This window comes from Euprymna scolopes, chromosome 9, assembly GCF_053919585.1.
Source record: "Euprymna scolopes isolate OS-2025 chromosome 9, ASM5391958v1, whole genome shotgun sequence".
NCBI classification, from domain to species: domain Eukaryota; kingdom Metazoa; phylum Mollusca; class Cephalopoda; order Sepiida; family Sepiolidae; genus Euprymna; species Euprymna scolopes.
The window spans coordinates 76,975,415-76,992,289 of NC_136490.1; the positions used below are offsets into that span (position 1 = coordinate 76,975,415).

Sequence of the window (16,875 nt, forward strand, 5' to 3'; positions counted from 1 at the left end):
TTGATGATATAAAGATTGGTTTTAGATGCATTAAAAGTAACCAGCCACTCCTTTCCCCATTGTACCACGTGCTCAAGATCAGAGGAGGAGAATCGGAGAAAACTTGGTCATTTACAGTCTTAGATATACTACCATAGATGGTAGTGTCATCAGCATAAATGTCTATGAATAATGTAAGGATGTGATTTGGAAGATCATTAATGTAGATCAGGAAGAGAGTTGGGCCCAGGATGGACCCCTGAGAAACTCCAGCATTAATACTATGAGCTTCTGATTTCTGCCCATCAACCACTACTCTTATGAACCTATCAGAGAGAAATGATTTAATAATTGAGAAGACATTTCCAGCTATACCATAGCTGGAGATTTTTGAGGTAAACCTTTATGCTATACTCTATCAAAGGCCTTTGATATGTCAAGAGCAATACTTTAAGTGAAGCCATTATTTACAGATAATTTTATAAAATCAACATTAGATTCTCTACAAAATAGACCACAATACATTGTTACATCAATCTTTTAACTGTTGTAATTAAGCTGATCTTTCAGTTTATAGATGATTCAAAAGAGAGTAGGACCATTGCGCTTGACATTTTTAAGGCGTTTGACAGTGTGTCATTTTAGTCTTCTACATAAACTTCAGGGTTTCAGTATTATGCAAATATTCTTGACATTATTATGCTTTTTTTCTGATTGAAACTTGTGAGTCTGCATGGTATCTCTTCATTCTGTTCTATCAATGCCAATGTTCCTCATTCTAGATTCAACTCCGTTTTTTTCTCTATATCAATGATCTTCTAGAGAATATTGTTCAGAAAATTAAAATTCATGCTGATGATACCACTTTCTGTTCTGGTGTTGCTTCTTACCCATCTCCCTTGGATCAGTTGAAAGATGTGGCTGATCTAGAAGTTGAACTTGGTTTACTTATGGATTGGAGTATGAAATATCTTGTTCCGTTTACTCCTGTTAAGACTCAACTCTTGCCTTTCAATTGTAGGTGTGTCCCTTTGAGATTCTCACAAGTGGCTCAACTCTTGGGGAGAAATTGACTCTGAAACTGTCTTGATTATTAAATTTTTCATGGAGTTCATAAATAAAATCCATTGTGATAAGCATGCATGGAAGCGCTCAAGAATTGTGTCAGTGTTTTAGTCAGACCAACCTTCAGTGAAAATGAGTTCATCCAAAGGCTATAAAAGCCAATGCCAGAGTTATTCAGTGAGTGATTGTTGCTCTGGTATCGTGTTGTCTCAATGGAATTGTTCAAGAGTATGTTGGGTGGTTTCAATGGAGTTATTCAGGATCATGTCAGGTCGTTTCAATGGAGTTGTTTGAAATCATATTATGTTGTTCAGGATCGTATCGATGGAGTTGTTGATGGAATTGTTCAGGACCATGCCGGATCATGTGGATGAAATTGTTTGGGAACATGCTGGGTCGAGTTGACAGAAGTGTTTGGTACTGTCAGGTCGTACCGACAGTATATTCTATGTTGAATCGTGTAAACAGAAGTGTTCGGTTTACGTTTATTGTTCAGTTGACTTGGCGGTTATTGCAGTCGTAATGTCATGTGTGATAACAATTTTTCTCTCCATCTCTCTTCCCTTGTGAATCAACAGCTCTTTCTGTTTCTCGTAAAGTCAGTTCTCTCTAAACACTTTATCACATTCTCTATCTCTACAAATACAGACCATGTATGGAGTATTGTTATCATATGTAGGCTTGTCTAAGGATACTTGATAAGGTGCAAAAATGTATCTGTAATTTGAGTGGCGCCAATTCTTCACTGCAACCTCTCATAGGCATGACGCTGTTACTCAGTTTTTTTATGAATACTATTATGACATGTGTTCTACAGTATTGTATTAACTGTTTCATTTTTTCTTCATTCCAGTTATTTGACTCATTTGTCTTGCCATCGCTATCAATATGCTATGTTGATACCTCATTGTGATACAACTTCGTATTTCAATAACTGCAAGCTTATGAAACTCTTTTCCTATAGTTTTCATCCTACCTTGGTTTTTTCAAAACTAAGATCACTAGGTATCTCCAGTCTTTGTGATAATCATTTTTCGTTCTTGTTAGCTCCTTACATCAAGCGGCTTCACGCCTTGTCTAGAGCAATTTCTATAAAAAAAAGAACATAAACACACATACAAGTGAAATTTTGGCATAAAGTACAAGGTTCCAGAGCATCTTTAAGACAGAACATATGTGTTGGGTCTGGATGTCAGGAGATAGGGGAGCACCTTGAAATGAAAAGGTAATTAATTTACATCTCTGAAGTTCTCACCAAACAGGCTGTTTTTTCTTTTTGTAAAAACTTGTGCGTCATCTGCTAGAGTGTGGCTTTGCATAGCAAAGAGTAGAATAAAAGGGAAATGCAGAAAGCAAAGAGTGGGATGATCAAATAAGTGATCACCTGCTCACCGAAATGATTGCAATAGTGTTGAGAGAGCAACAGAAAAGTGGTACATCAATGGGGAAGAAATAAACATATGGATCGATGCCAGTTAACTAGTGTTGAAAGCCATGTTAGAGGACACCTGTTGGTTGTGACCTGTGATCAACACGCAGCACATCAACTTGGCTGAGTTAGATACTATGATGGAAAACATTACTTTGGCAAGTAAAAAAGCTGCATACCAACTCCCTGTGCATCTCTGACAGGGTGCCGAACAAGCTGACCAGAGAAGCAAGATACACATCAAGTCAGCAAACAAAATGCAGATAAAATGTGTTAGATATCTTAAAGAGTCTGATCTCTGAGTACGACCTCATCCTGTTATACTTGCCAATTAGCTGATATGAGTGATCATAAGCTGCTACAGTCAACATTATGAGTCATGCATGAAACACTTGTTGTGGTGAAATCAGGGGTCAAACAAGTAATGAAGCAATGCCATCATGGAAAGAAACCACTCCAGCATAAAAGGGAGTACCTCATTTGGGAAGCAACATACTATGGCAATGTTAGGTCAAAAAATAGTGTGTCCCCGGCAGGGAGGTAATAGTGTTTCAGTGGTTAATTACATATGCTGACAACTTGAGTGCACCAAGTTCAAATCCAGTTCATTTCACAGAAATACTTTCACTTAGGAACGTTAACAACCTTCACTTTGTCCCTTCCATAAGTACCCGATATCCTTCTAGAAATAATTCTTAATGGAAAGATATCAGAAACGAATGCTAACAAATTATCATGAATGATGTTCAACAACAACTGCACTTGCAATACCAGGCTTCGGTAAAAAGAGTCGACCTTGTGCAGTTACTTGACAATGAAAAGATGGGCAGACCATATGATGTGGGATATCACATCTAGATGAAACAGATTTGGAAACACAAAGTTGCACGTCTCACATCAAAGAAGCACACAAAACAAAATCCTACCACCCCGCCACATCATCCAGAAAGAAGTATAACATGCAGGTTCACAAGAAAAAAGAGCGACGCTTCTGACGTGTATCGTTGACTAATGATTGAATCTTCTTTTCTTTTTTTTTTTTTTGCTGATGAAAGTTTACTTATGCCAATGAGTATTGTTTTACATAAGTGAATTCTCATTAAAAGAGAAAGTTTTGTGTGAAAACTTGATGCAGCAAGTTTGGATCTCATCATATGTTTAGAGAGAGAGAGAGAGAGAGAGAGAGAGAGAGAGAGAGGGGAGAGAGATGTCTCAGACGCTCAGCTTGTGTGCACAAACGGTGATTTGTGCCATGTAGGCATTAACATCTGACAGGTGGTATACTTTAATTTTATTTTTTCTGAAAGATTGCTATCAATAGAATCTGACTCTTTGGGAGTCCAGTATATCGTCTGGGTAGGAAAGCAGCTATCCATTATTCAGCTACATTCGTTTGCAGCCTAAACATGGAATGCTTCCTTCACTTTTTTGGAGATGGTTTTAGTTAGCTACTCCAAAGCTATTCTTTTATAGTCTTCATTAATGGAATAAAAATAAATATTAAAGAATACAGAAGTTTTCTAAGTCCATGTGACAATCATTTGTTAAAATTATTCATTATTTGAACTCATTTCTTTTTACAGTAGAACCCTGGGATATGGTGGCCCTAGGATACGTTTTTTTCCGGTTACAATGTTTTTCTGGCTCCTTATTACGGTATTTGCACCGCCTTACGGTGTTATTTAGAATGTTATTTGATTATACACATGTTTATTATATACTGTACTGTATTTCGTTACTAATTTTTAATATATACATTATAAAAATTTGCTTAGACCCTGCCGAACGGCGATTTCACCTTACGATCCCAACTCCGGAATGGATTAATGCCGTATCCCGAGGTTCTGCTGTATTCAATTTCCTTCAACAATGTTCAAATCACTTGGTTTTTGAAAAAAAAATGAAATAGTTGTTTCATTTTCCATTTTCTCTCTTCTAGTATCGATTTTCATGAAACGTTTTATTCTCGTCATATCAGTTTTAGAGACGCAATTGTATTTCATATACAATTGCTCATGATTATTCGCTTCAATTATTCTTATGGATATAATTCTATTGTTTTGTTTCTTACATTCTACTTCATATTTTTCGCATTTTAACAAAATTTTGCTTCCCGGACAACATCGGTTACATTTAATGACTCATTTTACATTTCACATCACATAACAATTTGAAGTCAAAATCAGCTGACGATTTAATTTCTCTGATTAATGGATGCACATCACTGCTGCAGATATTCGGATACTTTTCGTGATACTTTTAATATTTCCTTAGATCAGAGATCTCCAAAGTTTTTGAAGCGGGGGCCATATTGCTGACTTTTTAGGGCTATGCAGGCCAAAATAAAAGTATAAATTGATCAAGAAATAGTGAATGAATAACTATAAAACAAGGTTAATAGGCCATTTGCTTCCAAACTCTGAATTAGTGCAGAATTTTATGTTAAAAAATTAACACTCGAAAATTCTGTCACTCTATCATTATTCGTTAGTATTAAATTTAGAAGCGTGAAAACTGGTTCATTGCTGACATAATTATATGGGAGGGGAGGATTCCATCACAAATGTAATATTGCAATGGTTTATCAACTTTGTTAAATAAGCCCCAACATTTTTTTAAAAACAAAAGAGAAACTTGTCTTGAATGCAATGCGCAGGCGCAGAAAACAAGTGAAAACGTAGGTTGGCAGTGGAAAGTCAAGATGAAGAACATGCGGCATTTCCGTACAAGAAAACGTATTTAATGCTGTTTTGCTGATTATTTTTGCTTTTTAATGGAACTGATGTTCCAAAACCTTATTCTTTTAATTTGTTTTTTTGCACAAAAAAATCACTATTTTCACACATTTCCATGAAAAAAACTTTTTCTTGGATATTTTTTACATTTTCCAAAGACCTCTATGGGCTGAATAAAAAAACCTTGGCGAGCTGGATCTGTCCCACAAGCCGTACTGCGGCAACCCCTACTTTAGATTATAGATTTACTTTTACTGATTTTGTTATGCTGATTGCATATATACCGTTTCTGTTTTGTTTTTTGGGTTTTTTTTTTTTCACTGGACTTAGTTTGTGATAATATAATATTAATGTAGCGTATTTTTCTTTTCTTTTTTCAATCAAATCAGACATTACCTGTAACATTACACACGTTTACACATGGGACCACACATTATAGTAGTCTTCGCCACAAAGGAGATCAAAACAAAAAATAACTCGATTTTGTTTTAACAACAACATTTATTTCCTCATTCTCCTGCTATGCGTGACTTTTCATTGTGGCTCTGACGTCTTTCACGTGATCGTCTTCTCTAACATGCTCTCTCTCTTTTTTATAGTTTTTTCCTTACGGTAACGTCATTTCGTACGCATTTGCATACACTTTCTTACAATGTTTTTGTGCAAACATAAATGTTAACCAGCCCCATTAAAAAATTCCTAGCCTCTATGTAAGTACATTACTACAAATATCTTCTTTCATAGTTATAAAATTACACGAACATTTAAATGTTCTTTTCGAAGTTTTTATTCAACAGAAATCACTCCAGACAAAGTATGAAGCCACTTGATGTAAAGAGCTATAAGAATAGTAGAATGAAAACAAAATCATATTAAAAAAAGTAATAATAAATATTTCTTTGAACTTCTTTCTTGCCAACTTCTGCCTTAAACTGTAATCTTTACTATCCGTTCTCTCTCAGCTGTCAAAAACTCATCTCTGCTTTCCCATTTGTCCTTTTCACAACAGTCACTATTATCATATGTAAATTAATGTCATATGTATATTAATAAGTTTTTCCTTTCTCTTTCCTTCTCTTTTCATTCTGTCACCCGACAGGATAGAGACGTTGTGTAAGTCATGTTTTGCATTATTTTCGCTATATTCCCTCCAGATGTCATCATGACAAATAATGCAGCTGGGTATGGTGTTTGTGCACTTCTGCAAAGTAGGGGAGCAGCAATTTCCTTCATGAAAGAATTACTCCCAAAACTGTTTTCAGGTGGCCTATCATCATCGCCATCATTGTCAGGCAGTCTATCATCTTCATCATCATCAGTAATTTCCGAGCTACTAGTATCGTAAGCATCATCCATCAATACCGACCTTGACTTGTTCGGTTGTTTACTTCCTTCTGATGAGCCGCTACTGGTATGGACTGGTACGCAAGCTTTTGAGCAAGAGACCAAATTTTTTATATGATTCCATCAACTATCACCGAGTGTGGACTGTTGATTCCAGTCACCCAGCTATCCTGGACTTGCTCGTACACCTGCTGCAAGTGATTCTAATCAAAATAGCATCTCCCACTTGGTACTGTCCCTGGGAATCTTGCAGGTTAGGGTTAGCCATGAAGTAAACACTTTGTATGCAGACATTGTAGGTATATATGACATTGGACAGGACCATGGATGTTGAAACATTTTCTGTGACGTTATACTAGTAAACCGCTTTTGGTATAGAACATTGTTTCCCAGTTGCAATGGTTTTCACACTGGAGATGCACACCCCAATTTTGCAGGAACTGCCGAAAGTGTTGGCTAGTAAATGCAGTGCCATTGTCCGTTAGTATTGTAGGCATTGCTAATAAAATATGGACTTCAATTGGCATACAATGTTTGGTGAGTCTTGCTAATGTAAGGCCTCCATATCGTAAATCGCAAAGGACCACAATGAATGAGTGTAAGATAGTGGTCACTGCTGTAGTGAGTGATGTCCACATTGGACCTGTTCTAATTGTCCGCCACATCAAGTCTTCCTTTAAACTAGTGTACAGGTGCAGGATCGATCGACTGAAACGCCTCACATGTCTTAACTCGTATGTGTGAGCTAGTGACACAGTTGAGTCCTTTCATTTGGCAAAGTATGACGTGCGTTTTATGTTACGTGTCCACTCTGATGATGAATGTGTGTGATTTATTTAACGTTCAACCAATGTGCAGTGACGGTGCAGGTACATTGAATGGGATCAACCTCAGTTTTTACTTTGCTGAGCCACTGTAGTGGTACTCTTATCACTTGGTTAGCTTTATTGTCACCTAACTTAACTAGTGCTACATTTACTATTAGCCTATACTTTTTAACCAAGCCCATGAGCATGCTGAGCCATCTTTGTAGCAGCATTTCATGGTTAGTCATGACTTCCCTGTCAGAGCATCTGTTTTCCATCACTAAATGCAGACTGAATCTGTTTTGATATATAGAATCTTTGCCTGCAACTGAAGCGCCAAATTAACTTCTTTTAACATTGTGTCCAGTTCTTCCAAATTAATGTGTTGCACATTATTCGTTGAGCAGAACCAGCTCACATCTTCGATGATTGATCTGTTAGTCTCTAACATGACTCCAATGGCAAGTGAGCTTGCATCCATCCAAATAATAAACTCCTTTCCCATTTACACACGAATCGCCTTGCACAGGATCGTCCTGATGTATCCTGTTCAGTGTTTCCATCAGTATACTCCTGAGAGAAGAGCCATCCCAGCCAATGTTTTTTGTATGCTGTAGCTACAAGGAACTGTCTGAAAACAGGAAGATGACCAATCTGTTTTCTGCATACTAAAAAAATTGTTCACCTTGATGGAGATTTTGGAATATCTCATCCCCGTATCCATCATAGTTTATCGTCATCACTATTTTTTCTTACTGTTTATTCACCCCAAACAAAATGCAGTACCACTAAGTCATAAGGGGTTAATGATAGAAACTAGATTTGCCAGGATACTCTGTAGAGAGTTAGAAAGTGAGATATCTGTTCACATTACACTTGAACTTCTGCATATCACTACAGTAAGGGAAGCAGGGGCCTGGGTTGGAATTCCAAAGTCTAGCAGTTCAAGGGAAGAAGCTATTAGAATAGAAGGCTTTATGGTATCTAGGATCTCTACAGTGTAAATGCGCAGTCCGAACACTCATGCTCCTTTTTGAAGTTGCTCAGGAGACTTACAGGCTAGTCCAAATATTGCCAAATGTTTCTTCACTTGATCTGCAGATATGAGACGTAAATTGACGATAACATCAATGTATGATGACGTAGCTTATTGTATTGATGTATCTTAAGAAATTACTGCATTCATAATTCATTGCATTATTATTGGTGCAACATTCAGGCCAAACCCATGTCGTGTAAGGCAATACCTTTGCCTCTTCAACATCACCATCTGAAAGGGCCACAGTGATTTGTGTACATACTCAAGAAGATAAGCCTTCTTCAGGTTCAATATGGCAACGTCAAAGCCTTCATGCTGCCATTCCCACAACTCCTATGCATATACATCTGTATTTGTTATAAATGCATTGATAAAGTCATTGAGTTCCCTGTAGTCCATCAAACGTTTCACTTTGTTCTTCTTTTTCTACACTACCACCATTAATGGAATTAAGGTTTTAGTTGGATCTAGCTCTTTTTCTAGCTGTGGCACAAATCATCCATTTTTCTGCCATAAATTTCGTTCTTTTTAAGATTCAACCCAAATATGCTTGCTTGGACACATAGAACTCTGGTATTCTATTCTTTAGTGGCCCTGGTGTTTGTCCACCCGTCCATTCTTTCTTCTTTCGGTCAAATACTGAAGTTTGATTCATCGATTTTCATTCCAGCACACCTGAATACATTTTCCATGAGGAAGTAAACCTCACAAGATTCAGTGAAATACACTTTCCCCAACTTCTTGGCAGCATCAAATCTCAGTAAAAGATTAAAGCCTAACAATTTTCCTTTAACGACTAAGACTTCCGGTTACAAAGGGTGCAGGCTGCTCACTGCAAGCTCAACTTGGCTGGTCCCATAGCATCTCATAACTTTTCCATCTACAGTTATATTAAAAGTCTGGCGTCTCCTCTGACAACATACTGCTTTGTTCATCAGGGTTTGAGAATGGCCAATGTCAACTAGGGCTGTATATTGTTGTCCATCAACAAGTACATGGATGAATGGATGCACCTCATTTTTCACTTGCATACGGAGTAGACTGGCCCTGAAATCTTTTTCCCTCATATCATTTCCCTGACATTCTGCAGCAAAGTGTTGACCTCATTGCACTTAAAACATTGTAATTTATGTCCTGACCTTTGGACGCTTATGCCATTGGGGCATCCTTTTTTGCAGTCTTTGGCTATATGGCTCTGGCCACCGCATCTAGAACAGATGATCCCTATTAAAGCATTCGTTGTAGACGGAACTTTGACCATACCTTTAAGCAACTGTGTAACTGCAACAGTGATCTTAGCTGCTTCTTGTGTGAGTACTCAAAATCACGCGTATGCCTGTTACAACTCTATTGATTTGGAGCACATCTCCCTCCAAATATAACGGTAAAAGACTCACTACATCATCAATTTTCTGTAGTTTTGCCACTACGTCTCCATCATTGTAGATGGGCTATAATAAATAACTATGTGTTCAAATTCCTTGTCAACTCCTAAATTTAACTGTAATCATTAATATTTGTTTTCTCTCTATCACTCTTAGCTGTCAAAAACTCATCTGTGATTGGATTTTTATTTGTTTTCAACTGTTTCGCAACTGTGCATGTAGTTGTAGGGTTTAGTTTTGATCTCAGCTCGAGTATTTTTTTTACTTATTAGAAGTGAACTGTTTAGAAAAAAATATACTCGCATGCACATGTCTCACTTTTTTCCCCATTTTTTTACTTTCTTTTTAATACTGGACAACGCCGGGATATTTGCTGGTTATTCAATATTTCAAACATCTCATGTTCTTAAATGAAAACAATCAGAAAAAAATGAAATAAGTGCGTTCATGTGCAGAGTATTGGTGTGCTAGAAATTAGACGATTATGGTGGAAGGCAAGGACGGAAAGTGTTCTTTTAATATACTAAGAGGGAGTTTTACATTAAAAAAAAGTATGTAAAAATTTGTAGTTATTTAATTATTTAAGCATAATTGCACGATTTCTATTGTAATTTGTCTCACGTTTATCTAAGTTATATAAATAAAGGCGATACAGTGTTATTTTGTATTTGAGATCTAGTTAGAGTAATTTTTTTATTTGAATTAATATATTTAAAAGTCAGCTAAGTGTTTTTAATTGTGTCAAGAAATGGTTATTATTTTTTAAAGAATTTTGTGCTTATTTGATTATTTATGTATAACAGATTGATATTTGACTGTCTGCAGGGATATATGTGAGTGTGCGTATGCATGAGTTCCTTTGACGACTTTGGGACTGTGTGTGTGTGTGTGTGTGTGTGTGTGTGTGTGTGTGTGTGTGTGTGTGTGTGTGTGTGTGTGTGTGTGTGTGTGTGTGTGTGTGTGTGTGTGTGTGTGTGTGTGTGTGTGTGTGTGTGTGTGTGTGTGTGTGTGTGTGTGTGTGTGTGTGTGTGTGTGTGTGTGTGTGTGTGTGTGTGTGTGTGTGTGTGTGTGTGTGTGTGTGTGTGTGTGTGTGTGTGTGTGTGTGTGTGTGTGTGTGTGTGTGTGTGTGTGTGTGTGTGTGTGTGTGTGTGTGTGTGTGTGTGTGTGTGTGTGTGTGTGTGTGTGTGTGTGTGTGTGTGTGTGTGTGTGTGTGTGTGTGTGTGTGTGTGTGTGTGTGTGTGTGTGTGTGTGTGTGTGTGTGTGTGTGTGTGTGTGTGTGTGTGTGTGTGTGTGTGTGTGTGTGTGTGTGTGTGTGTGTGTGTGTGTGTGTGTGTGTGTGTGTGTGTGTGTGTGTGTGTGTGTGTGTGTGTGTGTGTGTGTGTGTGTGTGTGTGTGTCACTTTTTGTCAATGTGTAAACATGTGTATATCAGTTGAAAATGAATACTAGCTTCCCAAGCCTCAAAGGGGCGAGGGAGATAAAAATGTTGTTGTCCTGTTAACATATTCTGATTTTTATCAACTGGTTTTCTCAACGAAAATTTGAGCTTAAAATACATTTTATCAGCTCCTGGAACATGTTTTATGTTAGTACAGAAAAGGGATTTAAGTTACAAAGATGTGACGAATGTAGTTGAAAAGATATTGCATTACAGACAGATTGTGTGTTGTGTTCACGCCGTTGATCAGTTGATATCAAAGGATTGGAATAACTCCTATAACTTTTTCAAAATAATTATTTCAATTAATTAATTGATTAATTAATAAAAACTGATAAATAAAACTGGTGACTGTTAGACCTACCTTCAAACACTGAAAATTGAACGTTAGTTTTAAGTTTAAAATTGTAGTAAATAGTATTCGATTTTAAATATTACTATAAGTTTAGTGGCTTTGATTTTAGTGTTTAAAATGATTTGCACATAAAACAAAAATATTATTATATATAATGTTGTGTACTGGCAAGGCCGGATTTATCAAGTGCGGAGTCTGTAGCAGATTTACCAAGTGCGGGACCTGTAACAAATTGGTTTGATGTACAGACAATGACCTAAATCATTTTATAGATTTGATCTACATTCTACTACAACAAAAACAAAAACAAAAACAACAACAAAAAAAAACAACAAAAAAACAAAACAAAGTCTAATTCAATGTTTTATTTGCAAGGGGAAATATAAAGCAACAACTTCAAAACAAAACTTCAAAACAAAACTTCAAAACAAAAACTTCAAAATCATGGCATTCAAAGTTCTTTTCGGCGCATTTCATCTCTGCGAATGTGGCAATTATTTTAGATGAGTTCGGCGGTTTCAGGACATCATTTTCAATATTCAAAAGATTTAAATAGTGTAGCCGCTCTTGTCCTATCGTGTTTTGGAGATAGTTTTTAATAAAGTTCATTTTTGAGAAGGATCTCTCGCCAGTACAATTAGTTATCATCATTCATAAATAAATGCGTAATAAATTATCAATATTAGGAAACGTGATGTTAATATTGTTTTCTTTAATCAAAGGGAAATAGTTGAGTTCTGGATAGAAGCAATCAACACCAATGTGCTTTACGATTTCTGAAAACTGAGTTCGTCTTTCAATCCGTCTTCCAAATTTTTTTTTTTTTTTTTTTTTTTTTTTACACAGTGATCACCACTTATCAAGGCCCGGAAGCCACTCAGGGATAAGGGTTATTGTAAGTACATCACGTTAGTGAGGAGATTTTATGAAGTGTTTAATTAGGGGGGCGGTTCATTAGGAATTTGTTAACATTAGACTTGAAGACATCCAAGTTGTAGTCCGGAGGGAAGCAGGCAGACGGTACAGAGTTCCACAGGCGTGCAGTTCTAAGAAAGAAGCTTTGCTCATGAAATCCGCGTTTTGATTTAGGCACAGATATAGAGTGGGGGAAATTTTTCACAGTGGATTCAGCTAGACGGGTGTTTTTCGTGAAAGATTGGCGAGGGGGGACCAGGGATTGGAGTTCAGACGAGCACCTGCCATGAAAATAACGATAAAACAAGGATAGGCTCGCAACGTCTCTTCTGTGGGAGAGGGGTTGCAGGGTAGAGAAAAGGGCATCCCCCACTAAACCACGAAGTCTATTTTGTACTCTGTCAAGGCATGATAGGCTGTTTTTGGCAGCTCCTGCCCAGATATGGCAACAGTATTCCATCCTTGGCCGTACTTGGCTTTTATATAGATAGAGAATTGCATCAGTAGTGAGATATCTTCTGGAGCGGTAGAAGGATCCCACCATCTTTCCTGCGACCTTGGCCACAGACTTGATGTACGTGTTCCATTTCAGATCAGGAGTAAAGGTCAAACCCAGAAGCTTGTCAAAACACGGGGCCTCACCCAGACGAGAGCCATCCATCACAATTGATGCCAGCTGGGGATCAGAGCGTTGATGATGTAAGGATAGGAGTTTGGTTTTGGATGCATTAAAGGTAACTAGCCACATCTTCCCCCACTGAACCACGCGCTCGAGATCAGAGGAGAGAGAATCCGAGAGAACTTCGTCATTTACAGCCTTTGATGTGTTGCCGTAGATGGTCGTGTCATCAGCATAGATGTCAACGAATGATTTAAGTATGTGTTTAGGGAGGTCATTGATGTAGATCAGGAAGAGAGTTGGGCCCAGGATTGACCCCTGAGGGACTCCAGCATTTATATTGCAGGCCTCCGATTTTTGTCCATCTACCACTACTCTTATGAGCCTATCAGAGAGAAATGATTTAATGATTGAGAAAACATTTCCAGTTATACCGTAGCTGGAAATCTTGTGAAGTAGACCCTTATGCCATACTTTGTCAAAGGCCTTTGATATGTCGAGAGCAATTGCCCTAGAAAGGAAGCCTTTGTCAAGAGATTCACTAATCCTGTGGGATATAACCGTCAGCACATCTGCGGTAGATCTTGCAGAGCGGAAACCATATTGTGTGTCACTAAGAAGGTTATTCCTGCTGAGGTGGTTTACTATTTCTCTATTTAATATTGATTCCAGTAACTTACTCATAACACAGAGAAGACTTATTGGTCTGTATTGAGAGGGAGATGACTTATCACCTGAATTCTTAAATACAGGGCAAACTGAGGAGGTCTTCCAGGGGGTCGGAAAGCACTTCTCCTTAAGGCAGCGCTTAAATAGTTTCGTAAGTATGGGAGCAAGTTCTGGTTGAAGCTTTTTTAACACTATAATTGGGATGCCATCAGGGCCAGTTGCTTTACTGGAATCTAGGTTTTTTATTAGCTTGGCGACCTCATGCACGGATATTTGTATGTTACCTAGCTTGTTCTGTGTTATAGGAGGAAATATGGGGAGTTGATGGCCTTCGTCGCATAGGGTAGAATTAGCTGCAAAGTTCTTTGCAAATAGTTTGGCCTTGTCTGATGCTGACGAGATAACCTCTGGTCCATTGATAATGGTTGGGATAGTACGCACACTTCTGTTCAAGATCCTATTTGTTATTTGCCAAAACTGGTGGGAACCAAGCCGCTGATCAGCTACCTTGGATTTAACAGACTGGGCATATAGCTCTCTTGCATTTTTTTATTACTCTTTTACAGTGGTTGCTGGCAGTCCTGAAAGCAGCTTTAGTCTCAGTGCATCTATTACGTTGGTAGTTATGGAAAAAGTGATTTCTGTGCGCGATAGCAGCAGCACATTCTGGGGAGAACCATGGCTGGCTGTTAGGTTTTTGTTGGAATTTTTTAGATGGTATGAATTGGTCTATGCCTATAATTAACCATTCGGTCAGATCTGATACTATAGAGGACACTTCCTTTTTAAACATGGAGTGCAGAGGTAAATCAGATATGAATGTACGGAAGTTATCCCAGTCAGCCATAGAGTATCGGTATACAGTACGGTGGAGGGGTACGTCTGATGGCTTCTTACATTTTGTTTTTATCTTAACTGATACGACGGAGTGGTCGGAGGATCCTAAAGGAGAATGAACGGTACATGAACATAGCTCAGGGGAAGTTGAAAGAAAAAGGTCTAAGAGGCTTGCATATTGATTGGGTGTATCGGGCACACGGGTGGGTTCGCGAACAATCTGAGTGAGGTCATAAGCAATGGCAAAATCATGACAAAACCTCCCCTCATCATCTGTCTTATTTGAATGGGTTAGCCATTCCACGTTATGGACGTTGAAGTCACCACAGATGTGGATGTTAGCCGAGGGATGTGAAGACAGTATGTGGTCTATTTTCTCTGGGGATATGCTTTTAAAAGTCTGTCAGCAATTTCTTGGATCTGCACAGGTGTTAGGTCGTGCAGATTTTAAAAAAAACTAAATCGTGTGTTCAGTTTGGTGTATACCTTGCGACGTTGCTTCAGCATATGTAGTAGACTATTCTACCAAATAGTAGGCTGTCCTACAAGGAAAACTTCCATCCATAATCTGTCTTTAGGTGATTGATTATCTATTGCATCTGGAACTGAACGGCCACTGCCTACATTCTCATTGTATCTTCAATTTAAGCAGTTCTCCTTGTTCTTGTTGGTGAGTAATCAACGTCTCTTTCGCAAATGATCTTTCATAAGCAATATGTGTGTCCTTTTACATGCATCTGGATGTGTTGGCACAAGAATGGCTTTACTGTTGCAAGAAGCTTAAACAGTCCTCAGTAGTTTCCATTGTTTGGAGACCCTACTGTTTCATCTGTTCCTTTGAAGGCCAATCTTCTTTCACACAAGAACCTCATGACATGTATTCCTTTCATCCTCAACTTGTTTTGTCAAGACAGCATCAATTTTTTCCATCTTTTTCAGAGATTTATCAGGTACAGTACTCCAGCTTTGTGCATCAAACTTAACTCATGTCTCTCAACTGTGCATTTTTCCAATATGTGCAATTCTGTATTTGATGAGTTGTCTAGTTTGCATGTAAAACCGTACAGATTGCCTGTATGTGGTTAAAACAATCAAATGTTAAATTTAACACACTCTTGCCAAAAAACTTGCTACTCCAAAACTCAACGCTTTGCTATGAAAACTCAACTCCAAAACTCGACACTCTACTGCCAAAACTCAATTCTAGCACACGACGCACTGCTAACAACACTTACTACTTTGATATCCAAATTCAAAATCAACCCGGTCTATGAAAAATCAGGCTTTTTATATCCAACCGGAAGCATCTCATTTGCATGTTAGATGACAATCTTGCATATAAGGAGAAAAAGTCGGACATTTTGTTTCTTTTTTCTTCATTCTTTTTGTCCACACTAAACTCTACAGACTGCACATAAACAGGTTTGTACTAATTTTTTGCTTAACTACAGAAAAACAACTTATTTTGCCTTTGGTAGTATTTTAGACCCCACGCCACCCCCATGATTATTAAAGATCATTTTACATCACATATTCCTGTGCCCAGATTAGCTCAGTACGATCTCTCTGTGGTCTATGCGTTGCCACTCGTTCATCTCCATTGCTCTATCGCCCAGTATTTATATCTTCATCATTTATATGGACTACGTGCCTTAAATCTAAAATATGCCATCGCATTCCATCTACACTCAAGTTGTTAGAGGATTTCACTTTTGTAATCACTCCTCTTCCCCACTACATTATACATCACACTTTGGTGGTTTCACCCAAATCCCTTCTCCTATTTGGATTCTTCCATTTATAATTAAAAACTCATCTATGTGGCACAGTGTTCTCTCTCTATCCGACCTTAGGAGCCATGTTGTAGCTGAACGTGGCCTCTTCGAGTGATATCCTTCCTCGTCGGATGATGTCGCTCCACTATTCCATTTCCTCTGGGCCTATAGACTGCCCTGCTTCTTATTTTCTATTCTTTTAACATCGCCTAGAGAACTTCTAAGTGAAAAAAAGGTACCATGGTTTATTATCACCTCCTTTACTGGTCCTTGTTCAATTTTTCCAATTCCCCCGCAACTTTTCCAATTCCTCCACAACTACAGATGCTGATTCTGCATGTAACTCCTTCCATATTGCAAATCTACAGGTCTACAGTCAATAATTGACAAGTATGCTCCTCTACAATAGTGTGTTATGTCTATAGCTAATCTTGTTCAATTTTTCAATGTTCCAATTTCCCCAGGATAATGTATATTTGGGGCAGG

The 16,875-nt window shown here is 37.9% G+C and overlaps 1 protein-coding gene across 4 annotated transcripts in view; it reads left to right on the forward strand.

Annotated features, from left to right (window-relative positions):
* The window catches only part of LOC145284714 (synaptotagmin-16-like), a 408,213-nt gene that overhangs the window by 88,902 nt on the left and 302,436 nt on the right, over positions 1–16,875 (forward strand). The window lies entirely within an intron of this gene.